The sequence below is a fragment of the Mauremys mutica genome, chromosome 1 (genome assembly GCF_020497125.1).
Source record: "Mauremys mutica isolate MM-2020 ecotype Southern chromosome 1, ASM2049712v1, whole genome shotgun sequence".
Classification (NCBI taxonomy): domain Eukaryota; kingdom Metazoa; phylum Chordata; order Testudines; family Geoemydidae; genus Mauremys; species Mauremys mutica.
This window is the reverse complement of record NC_059072.1, coordinates 106,980,830-106,994,847: the sequence shown is the minus strand read 5'-3', so window position 1 is coordinate 106,994,847 and position 14,018 is coordinate 106,980,830. Positions and strand designations below refer to the sequence as shown.

Below are 14,018 nucleotides of genomic sequence, written 5' to 3'. Positions count from 1 at the left end.
TTGCATCCGAAGAAGTGGGTATTCACCCACGAAAGCTCATGCTACAAAACGTCTGTTAGTCTATAAGGTGCCACAGGATTCTTTGCTGCTTCTACAGAACCAGACTAACACGGCTACCCCTCTGATACTTGACACCAAGAAAGGGATAGATAATAAGACAGAAAATATCATATTGCCTCTATATAAATCCATGGTATGCCCACACCTTGAATACTGTGTGCAGATGTGGTCACCCCATCTCAAAAAAGATATATTGGAATTGGAAAAGGTTCAGAAAAGGGAAACAAAAATAATTAGGGGTATAGAACGACTTCTGTATGGGGAGAGATTAATAAGACAGGGACTTTTCAGCTTGGAAAAAAGGTGACTAAGGGGGGATATGATAGAGGTCTATAAAATCATGAGTGGTATAGAGAAAGTAAATAAGGAAGTGTTATTTATGTCTCTTCATAATACAAGAACAAGGAGCCACCAAATGAAATTAATAGGTAGCAGGTTTAAAACAAACACAAGAAAGTATTTTTTCACGCAACACACTGTCAACCTGTGGAACTCCTTGTCAGAAGGTGTTGTGAAGGCCAATACTGTAACGGGGTTGAAAAGGGAGCTAGATAGATTCATGGAGGATATGTCCATCAATTGCTATTAGCCAGGATGGGCAGGAATTGTGTCCCTAGCCTCTGTTTGCCAGAAGCTGGGATTGGGTGACAGGGCATGGATCACTTGATGATTACCTGTCTGTTCATTCCCTTTGAGGTGCCTGCCATTGGCCACTGTCAGAGGACAGGATACTGGGCTTTGGTCTGACCCAGTATGGCCGTTCTTATGTTCTAACTCACTGGTAGGGCTGCAAAGGTACAATCAGCTGCATTGATTTGCAAAGACTTCAGTGGAGAGGCACTTGCTTGTGTGACAGACTCCATTTTCGCCAACACACTAATGACCTCTTAGCAACACTCACTTACAGTCTCGCCTCCCTGCATGGGAGATGCAACACCCTATGGCCTAACAAAGACAAGCAGCCTAGTTAACATGCCCTACTAACAACTGACACATTTTCCTATCTAGACCCTTAGTGCCAAATGCCATGATCCTCTCCTCAGAACTATTCCCTCCAACTACATTATGTGGGCTACTGAAGACAACCTCATTCCACGCACATCATACTTTGCTCAGGGTTCTGCAAAACCCAGCCTGGCCCTGTGCAGCTGAGATGGTTTTGAGCGGAGACAGGATAATGCATGAGTGAGAATGGACAGATAGATGAGAGAGAGAGCGGGGAGCAGTTTTTGTGTTAGATCATGCAGAAGTGAGCTTCAAACACTTCCAGGAAGTAGGTCTCTGTTGTTCATTGATCTTAGTGGGTTTTTGATGGAGGACATCTGACAGTTCTGCAGTTCACTCATCTAAACCAGAGGCATGGCCACCAAGCCTCCCTTTGACAGGGTGCAGAGTGCCCTCTGTTCCACATTGGGCTAGCTCTGCTGATCTGTATAGAAGCAGGGCCATGACATTATTAGACATTTCCTGTCCTCTCTGGATTTCCATAGTCCTTTTGCTACCTGAGCACAAGCACCATTTGTATCCAACCTCTCCACTGAGGCACTTGGGCAAAGAAAAATCTTGTGCCCTTGTCCTCTCCCCTTTCATTTCTTTGCAGACACAACTGAGCCTTAAACTTTCCAGTCCAAGAAGAGGCTATACTAACTCGGTCCCCTGTAACTCGTGGTTCTGTTTGTTTATAAACTTGGTAGGGAGAAAAAAAAATCCTTTGTGTTTTAATAATTACTGGACTTTCTGGCTCCCAGAACTTTCTGCCAACTTGGCATGCAGGTCTGGAGAAGCAGAAGTTCCTGCAATTACGAGAAATGTACGGTTCCAGTTATGGCATGATGTCCTAAACATCGATATTGCAATTTTTAAAAGTAGTGAGTAACTGGAAATGGTGTTTGTCCAGTGCCAAACCATGGACAATAGCAATAAATAGTTCAGTTACATGTATTAACATTAATTTTCTATTTTAGCTGGGTGTTAGAGCAGAGGTCGACAACCTTTCAGAAGTGGTGTGCCGAGTTTTCATTTATTCACTCTAATTTAAGGTTTCGTGTGCCAGTAATACATTTTAACATTTTTAGAAGGTCTCTTTCTATAAGTCTATAATATATAACTAAACTATTGTTGCATGTAAAGTAAATAAGGTTTTTAAAATGTTTAAGAAGCTTCATTTAAAATTAGATTAAAATGCAGAGCCCTTCGGACTGGTGGCCAGGACCCGGGCAGTGTGAGTGCCACTGAAAATCAGCTCACGTGCCGCCATCGGCACATGTGCCATAGGTTGCCTACCCCTATGTTAGAGACACAAACAATACCCACAGGAATACAATATGCATTTCATGAATAAAAATTAAAGAAAACAACTATTTTTCTCCTCTCCAGGGACAGGAATAAACAATGTTGTGCAACATCTACCAGGATGGCCAACACGAGGGAATGAACGGGGTACTTCCAGACCTAAAAGCAGATGTCAGTACATCTTAAGCTAAAGAAGCAGGCTCCCATGGGAAGGAACAGGGTGCAGCTGTAACAGACCAACATCCTCTGTGGGTTACAATTGCCATAACTATAAAGTTGTGTATGCTTTAATCTTTCCCACCATCCATACTTATCACATTCTTTGTTTCTCCTTCCATCTTCTACTTTTCCCTCCTCTTTTAGTTTCATGGATTATCCTCTGTCCTCTCACCTGCTCTGTTTTCTTTTTGCCTCCAGCCCTTCCTCTAGTCTTTCTGTGTCTCTATCTTCTGCCTTTTCCCCAACTCCCCTTGCCCAGCCTGTCCATTTTATAGATAGGTATGTGGTTCCCCCTGTCTGGCTCATATAAGCACTGCCAGTTTGGAAAGACAATATCCATTTCCAAAACAATAGAGAAACCAGGACACTGGTCCATGCTATCCTGAAGCCCACAAAATAGACCACACCACTCAAACCCCGGTCTCACCCTTGCAAGCAGATTTCCAGGTCAAAGTCAGTGAAGCTTTACAAGTTCATAGCTATGCAAATACTTTGTGTCATCATGTAATCCCATCATTCTACTCCTCAAGTATCATGAGGGTGCGGGCAATATATGTGCCACCACAGTGCAGCTTTGGGTATCTGGCCTGGAAATGCAACTTCCTGCCACTTGAACTCCCCAGGGAATCTAACCTGAGTCTCCAGCCGAGCAAGCATGCCCTGTCCCTTCAGGAACTTTCTTTTTCCTCACCCAGCTTTTCTTTTTTTTTTTGGAAGCGGGGAGGGGAGGGAAACAGCCAACATGACTCCTCCAAGCGGAGATGCGTGTGCAATGTTGAGTCACTGTGGCTGGTGACCTAATTCACTGTGGCTGGTGAGGAATTTCAAAACAATGAAAGGAACGAGAGCTGATCTCAAGGGAGTTGGTGAGCTGCCAACCGTAGCCAGCAAATTGGGCCGAGAAATGCCCCTGCATACGCTTTAATGAAAGAAAGAACCCTCTGTGGGAACGAAAGTGAGCAATGGTTGTTATTTTAGTCTACTTTTTTCTTTTTCACACATTCATCTTCTGGATCCCAATTCCAATACTGAACTCCCACCATCACCACCACACTGATGATGAGACAATAGCAACTGGGCTATTGTTACAGCACTAACTCTCCTCGGAACCTCTGAGGGGATAAAAGCTGCTCCTTCTTAAAGGTTAAACCACTTAATGGGTTAGTAAGCCCATGTTATGTAACAGACTGAGGCTGGTTCAAGGGACCATGTCTCAGATCCAGCAGATACACAACCGCCAGAAAGGCAGAATACCCATGGGGAGGATCTCTCCAAGGAACAGGTGTCATACAATATAGAAGTACAAAGTATGATTAGTTATTATTACCTCAGAGTAGTGGGAAGGAGAAATGGATGGAGAAAGTTGGGTGGAAAGTGTGCCCAATGTTCCTGCCTTTCCTTTTAATGGAAGGAGGAAACCTGTATGGAAGTTTACCATTTTGGACTTTGGCCTGTTCCCCTCTCCACAAAGCAGGTCTGCAGGTAACACTGGTCTGTATACTCAGTGCTGATTGGGAAAACATTTCTTCTTTCATTCTGTGATTCCATGGAACAACAATTTCTTTCCCTATTACCTTCTGACACCCATATACCCTACACATGTGGCATTCAAAAGTGCTAAAGCCACTTCTGATGAAGATACCTTTAGCAAATTCCCAGCAATTCCTCATGCATGTGCTGGAAGTCTTTGATCATTCTCGCCTACTATGGGACATGGAGTAACAGATAATGGGTTAAATCTTGGCTTCATTGAAATCAATGGCAAAAGTCCCATTCACTTCAGTGAGGCTGAGATTGTACTCAGTAAATGGAACTTTAAACAAGAAATTAGACTGATCCACAAATTTCAGACCCAGACCAAAACACTCCTAAAGTTTGTGTGTGTAGCTCCAGGGTTTTAGAGCAGGCCTGTCTCTAGCAGCGGTGTCCCATCTATGTATGCCAGGCTGATGGTTATTATCTGATTCATCTGCAACAGGCTTGCACTGAATGCTTGATCTGCTTTTTTTTTTTTTAAGCAGCCTTTACCACCTGTCTGGAACAAAGGCTTCTCTGACTTAAATCTGGCTGCCCATGGCCCCGCTGTTTCAGGAGCCAGCAACATGCTGGGATGAGGTTTGGTATAGAGCTGCTATGCCAGTTCTACACCACTAGGAGATTTCCTGTGTAGGTAAAACTCTCCAAGGATTAAGTCCACTGGCTTTCCAATACTTTCTGCTGCTGGGGTGGTACAAAGCGGCCTGAATGGGGACCAGGATCTGGCCCCTTTTAACCTTGTCTGGGCTTGCTTTACCCTACCTCAGGATCCCTCTAGTCCCTTGTCTGCTCCCTCTGCAGTAGTCTCCTTTCGTTACAAACTCACATTCTCACCACTGCTGGTGCAAGAGCCTTCTCCTCTGAACCATCTGCCATGTGGGACAGCCTCCCTGTAGTTCTTTACCTCATCAGCTCTCACTCCATTTTCAGAGCCCACCTGAAAATACATTCCCCACCTTCCCCACCCCATTATTTTTCTTTTCTATACTCACTCTCTCTCCTTTTGGTCATTTTTTATTTTAAATTTGTTTATTCTTTATTTGATTCCGTAAGTCTATTATTTAAGTCCATTAAGTGTTTGTAGAGGCACTGTTTGTATGACATCGAATTTTAAAAACGTGCTGTTATATAGCACTTTTCATCAGTATATTTCAAAGCACTTTTCAAAGGAGAAAAAGAATCAATATTCTCATTTTACAGATGGGAAAACTGAGCCACAGAGAGGTGAGGTGACTTGCTCAAAGTCACCCATCAGCCCGGTGGTAGAGCTGGGAGTAGAATCCAGGTTTCCTGAATCACAGTCCAATGTTCTAGCCACTAGCCCAGTGGTTCTCAAACCAGGGCTGCTGCTTGTTCAGGGAAAGCGCCGGCGGGCTGGGTTGGTTTGTTTACCTGCCACGTCCACAAGTTTGGCCGATTGCAGCTCCCACTAGCCGTGGTTCGCTGCTCCAGGCCAATGAGGGCTGCAGGAAGGGCGGCCAGCACATCCCTCGGCCCGTGCCGCTTCCCCCATTGGCCTGGAGCGGCAAACCACGACCAGTGGGAGCCACGATCGGACGAACCTGTGGACGTGGCAGGTAAACAAACCGACCCAGCCCGCCAGGGGCTTTCTCTGAACAAGCGGCAGACTGGCTTTGAAAACTACTGCACTAGCCCACACTGCTTTAAACAAAGTCACAGTGTTTTGAATTGCATTGTCACTACTAAGAAATTAACCTGAAATGAGGAGATTCCAGATACTTGTAACAAGCATAGATCTCCGAGAATTGGTATGAACCCATGAAATTCAGGATAGGTGATATAACTGTCCAAATGCTCTGCTTGCATAACTCCACAGAGTTCAGTGGAGTTACACTAGTGAAAAATTTAGCCCAATAGTGTCAAACAAGCAAAATAATATGGGATCCAGGCACCCTTCAAGGCAATCATGGAAGCCAGATAAAAGGAAAGTCTTTTCTTTACTGCAATGTCTTTTCTTTACTGCCAAGTGGCAGCCCAAACTTGGGATGCCACTTGTTTAGGGAAAGCCCCTGGCGGGCCGGGCCAGTTTGTTTACCTGCTGCGTCTGCAGGTCCAGCCAATCGCGGTTCCCACTGGCTGCGGTTCACTGCTCCAGGCCAATGGGAGCAGCTGGAAGCGGCGCGGGCCAAGGGATGTACTGGCCGCCGCTTCCAGCAGCTCACATTGGCCTGGAGCAGCAAACCGTGGCCAGTGGGAGCTGCAATTGGCTGGATCTGCGGACGCGGCAGGTAAACAAACCGGCCCGGCCTGCCAGGGGCTTTCCCGAAACAAGCGGCATCCCAAGTTTGGGAAACACCACTTTACAGTGTAAGAAGGAGCAAATTTTACACACAAGCATAGAAAATTGGCCAAGTTTCATAGTATTTCAAATCCCTCATAGTTGTATATACATTTTTTATGAATCAGATAATAAGTACTCTATGGAAATCAGAGCAATTGAAAAGGACACTGCATTTAAAAAGCTCTTATTCCAAGACCAACTGGTGTAATTTGTTTTCCTTCTTGGGCCAGACCTTTACAATCATCATCATGTTCTAAACAAGCCAAAACCATGACCCAGTACACGTGGGGCTACTGGGTGTGTGTGTCCATCTGTGTGGTAATTACATGCGGTATTCAAGCCAGATTCCCTTTGCTTGCACCATCCAAGCCAGAAGTGATGAGTATTACTATCAGCAGGGAATCCTAGAGGCTGCTGCAGAAAGTAGGTGGGCAAGGTTTAATTTGCAATATGGAGCAGGGTGGGAAAGAGGAGAGTAATATAAAAAGTTTTGGTCATTCACCTTGTACCTTTGCCAGGATGGAATGCATAGACTGCATGTGCCAGGACCACCATGGACCTGGCATGGGCGTCTGGTCATGGATCAGATGAAGAATTAAACCCTACCTCAAGTGTGAAATGACTGGTTGGGCATGGACACACTTCCCTGTCCCACTTGGCTCCGAAAGCAACCAGTTTTCTACAGCTGTGGCAGCACTATAGGCAGCAGCATGTAACTCAAAATGGTAGTGACTTGAACAATGGCCATTCACTCAAGTTCAATACTTATATTGCCAGAACACTAGATGAAACACTAAGAATTAGGACTGTTCTGGGGAAATCAAGGTAGACGGGCATCCTTTCTCCCCAGCGGCAAACACAGGAAATTTATCCAGGGAATAAATACATCCAAAGCTTTATGGAATTATAGATGATCTACTTTTGCAGAGAGTGGGAGGAGAGATTTATAGCAATGTTTATGGACCAAGTGAGAAAACTTTGACCTTCTTCCAACCTTACATTTTCCATTCCTCCTTCCACAGCCTTCAATGGTGGGTGAAATTACAGACACAATTGCTTCCTCACTGTCGAAGGAAGCTCACCCCTGAGGAATCATATTGCATCTTCACCCAGAGAACCACACTACAAACACACCTCATTGGCTGTGTGGTATTTGATTCTGATCAGGAAGCTCTGAAAGCTAATAATATATAACTACGTGAATTGAAATGTGCAAACAAGCCTGGCTTTAGGGTTTCTACTATAAAACCAAGCAATTCCAAGAATACAGATAATGAGCTAAATTCTGCTCTCAGCTACATTGAAGTCAATGGAGTTAATCCAGATTTATACTGGTTTATAGGAAAAAAAACAGAATTTGGCCCATGGTTTCTATAGTTACTGGAAGTTGGCCACTTTGCACATCTATGCAGCTCTAGAGTTTTGGTTCAAGCTCATCTGTAATAATCACACCTCTTATTTGTACCTTGTTACAGGGAGGCTGGGGAATCTCTCATTATAGATCCAAAATTACATTTGCTGCAAAAGACCTGTTATTATCTTGCTGTTTCTCAGAGTAAATTAGTGAAATCAGAATGCCAAGCAGTGGAATTGAGGCTTTAGAAAACTTCAGCTGTGTAAAAGAAATGTGCCTCATCTCCATTCAAGTTCCTCACTGGGCCGTTCTGAATGTTGCTCCTTGTCAAGCTTTGCCTCCATTGTAAGATGATCCCATCTCACAGGGGGCTACAACAGTGGTAACCTCAGCTCACCTAACAATATTGTTAATCTATCCAACCACACACTTAGCCCGGCTGAAGAGTCTATCCTATCTCAGGGACTCTCTTTCTGCCCCACCATCCCCACAAACATGAGGACCCAATCACATGAGCCACACCATCAGGTGCTCATTCACCTGCACATCTGCTAATGTTATATATGCCATCATGTACCAGCAATGCCCCTCTGCCGTGTACACTGGCCAAACTGGACAGTCCCTAAGTAAAAGAATAAATGGACACAAATCAGACATCAGGAATGGTAACATACAAAAGCCAGCAGGAGAACACTTCAATCTCCCTGGACATTCTATAACAGATTTAAAAGTAACTATTCTTGAACAAAAAAACTTCAGAAATAGACTTCAAAGAGAAACAGCAGAACTAAAATTCATTTGCAAATTTAACACCATTAATTTGGGCTTGAATAGGGACTGGGAGTGGCTGGCTCATTACAAAAGGAGCTTTGCCTCTCCTGGAATTGACACCTCCTTATCTATTACTGGGAATGAACTATATCCACCCTGATCGAATTGGCCCTGTCAACACTGGTTCTCCACTTGTGAGGTAACTCCCTTCTCTTCATGTGTCATTATATAATGCCTGCATCTGTAATTTTCACTCCATGCATCTGAAGAAGTGAGGTTTTTTTTACCCACGAAAGCTTATGCCCAAATAAATCTGTTAGTCTTTAAGGTGCCACCAGACTCCATGTTGTTTTTGTGGATACAGACTAACACGGCTACCTCCTGATACATCTCACATTTGGATATGGGCAGGTACATGAGACAGAGTGGGTGTGATATTCCATGTGGCACTACAAACATTACTGTGGAATAGGGATGAGCAAGAAAAAAGAAAGATGTTTGTTTGCCTTTTTTTAACTTTTGGTAAAACCCAGGCTAAGAATAGTGCACACCAAACAGTGATGAAACTCACCACAAGGGGGAAGTAGAATAAAGCTCCCAACCACCATTCGGCCCAAGACCCTTTCCTTTCTTTTTTTTTTTTTCAAACAAGCGCTCAAAAATGAGCAAATACAGGCTATAACAGGATAATGTGGATGTACACATACACCTAAGGCCCAGTGCTCTGTTACAGTGTGATTCAGACCCTAGGTTCCATTTATAAGAGCTCTCAAAGTTCAGAGATTTAACTAAATGTCTCTCATCTTAGCCCATCACTATCTCGGAGCAGAGACAGGCCAAATCCATGATAGCGGGATTCTGATCCAGGTACTGTTTTACCCAAACCTCCAATGCTTATCTTTACTGTGAAGGCCAACTATTAACTAACAAGGGACTTTTTGTTTTGTGAGGGAGTGTTTGCTTTAAACAATTCATGCTACCGGTCAGTATGCAGATGATATGCAGCTCTAGGTTTTCATCAGATCCAGATGTTGTGCTGCCTTTGCATTCCCAGTGCCAAGCCTAGATCAGGACTTGGATGAGAGTTAGCTGGCTGAGATTTTGCTCAGAAAAGATGGAGGTGATGCTTGAGGGTTGAGGGAAGGATTCTGAGTGAATAGTAAGGATGTGTCCTGTCTTCATTATTGATACAAATATGTTTTCATCTGGACTCCCAGATTGTCCTAGACACACACAGAGATTGGTGGCCAAGGGGGCTTTTTTCTCCCCTATCTACATCTGGTTGCAACTATTTCTCTCACATCAGGATCTTGCTACTGTCATTCAGGCCTTTGTCCCTTTGAGACTGGATTGTGTAATGGGCTCCACCATGGGGCACCCTGGAAGACTACTAGAAAGCTACAGGAGATGCTGGAAAGTGCCTGCTTCTCTGTGAAGAGGTATTAACCTCTGTGGTGGGGTGGCTGCCCCACCCCCATGTGAGAGGGGGCTAGAGTAGGCGAGACTGGCTGCGCAGACCGGCAGCCAATCAGGGAAGGGCCTATTGAGAGCCAATCAGGGCCGAGATTAGAGCCAGCCAATCAGGGCTAGGCTAGGCCCTATATAATGGCTGCCCAGAAGAGCAGCAGGCAGTCTGTCCCAGATCTTCATGGGGGACAGTCTGTCTCCAGAGCAGGAGACCACCACCTTGGACTGAGCAGTACTGCACCTGGCCACATGGTGGCCGAGACAAATTGTAACCAGCTCTTTAGACAAGGCGCTAGACTTTGGGGGTTGTGGTTAGCCACTGAGGCAGGTGCAAGGACTGTTGCTAATTCCCCACCCCCATGGAAGGGGGTGAGGATGGACTAGTGGACACTGCTGGAGGGGCAGTGGCCTGAAGAAGGACACCATCAAGCGGGGAGCAATGCGGGTCCAGATGCCAACGGAGGACAAGAGATGGATGGGACACCACCAGCAGAGGGCGCTCCCCATGGACTGAGCTAATTCCCAGACTGACCAGTGGGAGGCGCCACGGTGGTGAGTCCCAACACTGTCACAACCCCAAAGAACATATTCCATCATTCTGTTCACTTCCAGATGCCATGCAGGTTGTTGACTTTGCTGAATGGTTCGAGTCCTGGCCATCTGAGATAGCGCCCCACCCCCTTATTCACAGTCATGGTAGTTGATTTTAACAGCTGATGGTGCTCAAGCTAGCAATCTCCAGGTTTAACCATCTAGGACTGAGGACAGGTTATTTTCAATGGAAGGCCCCTGACTGAAACTGACTTCCCCCACTATTCTGACAGAGCCCAAATCTGTTGACCTTTAGGGCAAGATGTAAGGCTCAACACTCTATTCTCAGGTTTCCACTAAGGGAGGGGCTGCCATGTTGGTATTTCATGGGGTGGGGGGAGGAATTAATGGGCAGCTATGGTAGCAAGAGTGCCTGGAAACAGCTCCAGCAGCTGCCATGAAGCTGAGAGAGCCAGGTGCCAGTGAACAGTCAGGGAGTCCTCCCTATTGAAGCCCCTTGCCTCGAGCTGATACCCCTACACCAGCAGGTGGGAGTTGGATTTCCGACCTCTTTTAAGTAGGGCTCACCAGGCAGTGCCACCCCTATGCTTGCCCCAAAAATGTGCCAGAAAATGGAGTTACAATTCTCAGCATTACCACACTCTAAAAGCTACTAGGGGGAGAATGGGGCCCTCTTCTTTTTCCCTCCACATTTTGTTCATGATCCTTGGACTTTAGTAATTATGTGAATTCAATAAATTAAAGTAATTGAATCAATAAAAACAAAGAATGTATAGCAGTAATTTTTGTCCTCTCTACTTCAAGGACATCAGTCCTGACAAGATGCCCAACTTCTCTGCCCTGATCCACCCAGGGGTAAGATTTATTTCAAAGAGCAATGCATAATTGTTGTTTCCTTTTTATCTCCTTATCAGTATGACACACAGATGGGGTAATGCTTTATACAGTTCTGTTCATTGGTAGATCTCTAAGCACTTTTTACAAAGGATGCCAGTATCACTATCCCTGTTTTACTGATGGGGAAACTAAGAGAGCCAAAGAGACTTGCTCAATGTCCCACAGCCAGTGACAAAGCTGGGAATAGAGCCCAGGTCTTCTGAGTCTCAGCCCAGCATGCTAGCCACTAGGCAACACTGCCTCCTAGAGAAGAGTTAAAGTCTCATCCAACTTCACTCACTGATGCTCCTTCAAAAATCCAATTCTTGTTATAAGCACAGACTCAGTTAGAAAGGAATCAAGCCCACAGAAGGAGGAGGAGGGACTGAATAATAAATTTAACTTGTACTTCATTGGTGCCAAAGTTCCCTTGAAATGTCTGTGGGTTTAGGTTCAGTCCCAAAAAATTCAGTTAGGAGGTGTTTCCTTTCCCCATTCCAGACAGTGTTACCAAAGCAGTCACAGATCCACAGCCAAATTCCAGTGGAGAGAATAAAGAAAAAGAGAAAGTTAAAAAAAATCATTAGTAAAGATACTGGATGGGGCCACATAAGGTAATTCCTGAATTGGCTGGACACATACTTCCTTTGTAAGTCACTGAAAAAAAGTATAAATATACATAGGTAATGCCATGTAGCTTCATACTGACAGCTTTCTGTATATGAAACATGCTAGTCCCCCAGATTCAGAGTTTCTATTACTAAGGTGCCCTGTATCCTGAAGGGATTGTAAATTTTGTCCTATGTAGCTACTTCTTTTAAACCCCTAACACCTGCCCAGGAGAGAAGATTGAATTATGCTCCTTGTGGTTGCCAAGGTTTTTCTTCTGGATTTCATGTCCTGAAAAAGCTGCTTCTAATTTTATTTTAATAGAAGGGGGAAGAAGAAAGAAAGTGAGGAGATTTTTTTTTCCCATTTAACCTGCTGTGAATGGGAAAAAATTCAAGAGCTGGGGGTGACAAATGGAAAAAAAATCATAATGTCAGAGCCGTTCTGCAATTTCAGAGTTTTCCCATAAATAGTTTTTGTTTGTAATATTTAAATCTTACCTCTGTTCCACCTCGGGCTCACAGTGGCATGAGTATTATAATAGAAAAGCAGCAGTAGCAAAGTCTTCCAGTGCATCCTTTACTTTAAAATCTCTCTATATATCTGTATATTAGCTATTTGTTTCCTTGTTTCCTTTTCAGGAAGAGACGACTACCTCCCCACCCCCAAAGAAGAACCTGTCTGTTCTCTTGAGTTCTATTGAAGTCAATGCAGCAGCTCTTCCCCTAAACCAACTCTCCTAGGGATCAGCGAACTTGCTTTCATAGGCACACTTTGTTTTTATCCACATCTGGAATGACTCATGGTGCATGTGAGTTTGCTGGCAGCTGTGAGAATAAATGTCACTACATTTTTGTATTCAAGTTCCATTTGTTAGAAGGGCCATTTTTTTAATGTCAAATAAACAGACAGGAGCAACTTTATGAAAGAACACTATTAAATGGTCGTTCTGTAGGGCTTTTTGCTGCTATGCGCATGGGCATATGTTAACATGTAGCTCAGCTAAAAGCCAGATCTGTGGTGATGTGTGCTGCATTCCTGGGATGCATAATATAGGGAATGAGGCATATTCACGGAAGGAACTTTTTACCACTGTGGTTCACGGGCATCACTCATTTATAGAGAACACTTAAAAATAAAATACTTAGAGTGTGAGCAGTTTGAGACCGAGACCATCTTTTTGTTGTGTTTTTACAGCACCTACTACATTGGGCAGAAAATGTCTAAAGGAGTCAACATTCGTGAAGTGAAAAGGTATTTGATAGTTGCCTCCTTGATGATGCTGGTCCACATAACAAAATTCACTCAATCTGACATCATTGAAAGATTCTACTCAGGACAGACCCAGAATGGAAACAGCTCGGGGTATACAGGTAAAGAAAAATGAGGCATATTATCAGAGTTGTAGGGTGGTCTACCACCACCCTTCAGGTCATGACTGAGGTGCACTGAGAGCACACAGGGTTGAAATATCAGGGGGTTGCTATGTATCAGAACGGGGAAGAAGTAGTGGGATGTGGATACTAAGAGATGATCAATGTGTGATGCAAATATTTGTTTGTTTCTCTATTTTCTATTTAGTGCCTAGAGACCCATGATGGACACAGAGATAGACGGTGGCTCTAATTCTTCTCTCACTTACACGTATGTAAGCCAGGAGCAACTTCAATGAAGTGAGTGGAGGCACACTGGGGTAAAATTGGCATACACGAGAAGAGAATCCAGCTCAGATTACATAGATTAGCAGAGTTACAGGGAAGGGCCAAGGAATAGCAGAGGATACTTCAAATCAGGAGTGATGTCCATGGCAGGACTGGTCTCTCAGATACCATGCTCTAGCCAAGGCTACAATTCCTTCACTAGCCCAAGTACCAAATTCAAGCAAAACTGTTATAACTGTTTGTAAAGGAAAAGGGGGTGGGGAGGTGGGGGAAATGACAATGGGGCAAAATCAGTAGTGTTGCTTAAGGTGATGTAAAT

The 14,018-nt window shown here is 44.3% G+C and overlaps 1 long non-coding RNA gene across 1 annotated transcript; it reads left to right on the top strand.

Annotated features, from left to right (window-relative positions):
• Positions 1-12,726: 12,726 nt before the first annotated feature.
• LOC123376098 lies at positions 12,727-13,787 on the top strand. The gene is made up of 3 exons (XR_006581684.1): positions 12,727-12,849; positions 13,236-13,411; positions 13,620-13,787. It is a non-coding gene; the product is annotated as an uncharacterized LOC123376098 (long non-coding RNA).
• Positions 13,788-14,018: the final 231 nt, after the last annotated feature.